The sequence below is a fragment of the Diaphorina citri genome, unplaced genomic scaffold (assembly GCF_000475195.1).
Source record: "Diaphorina citri unplaced genomic scaffold, Diaci psyllid genome assembly version 1.1 scaffold123378, whole genome shotgun sequence".
Classification (NCBI taxonomy): domain Eukaryota; kingdom Metazoa; phylum Arthropoda; class Insecta; order Hemiptera; family Psyllidae; genus Diaphorina; species Diaphorina citri.
Genome location: NW_007500311.1, coordinates 1 through 264, shown reverse-complemented (window position 1 = coordinate 264; position 264 = coordinate 1). Strand labels below are relative to the sequence as shown.

At 44.3% G+C, this 264-nt stretch overlaps 1 non-coding gene across 1 annotated transcript; it reads right to left on the bottom strand.

The window, feature by feature from the left end:
- Positions 1–28: 28 nt before the first annotated feature.
- Trnat-ugu lies at positions 29–101 on the bottom strand. Its single transcript has one exon. It is a non-coding gene; the product is annotated as a tRNA-Thr (tRNA).
- Between the last annotated feature and the right edge of the window lie 163 nt (positions 102–264).

The following is a 264-nucleotide window of genomic DNA, read 5'->3' as shown; positions in this document are numbered from 1 at the left end:
ACGAACATTATCCCATCAGGATAAAATCCGCCCCGGGCGGGAATCGAACCCGCGACCTAGCGCTTACAAGGCAGACGCTCTACCAACTAAGCTAACTAGGCTGGCTCGTTGTTCCTTGCAATGTAGGTTAGTAGTTATACGTATAGGTATTTGAGTGACTCAGATGTCAGGATAAACATAGGTAATATATAAGCAACACAATGTAGGGATAGAGGGAGGCCAAGCTAAGCCTTCTTAATAGGACATATCCTTATTATGCTAATG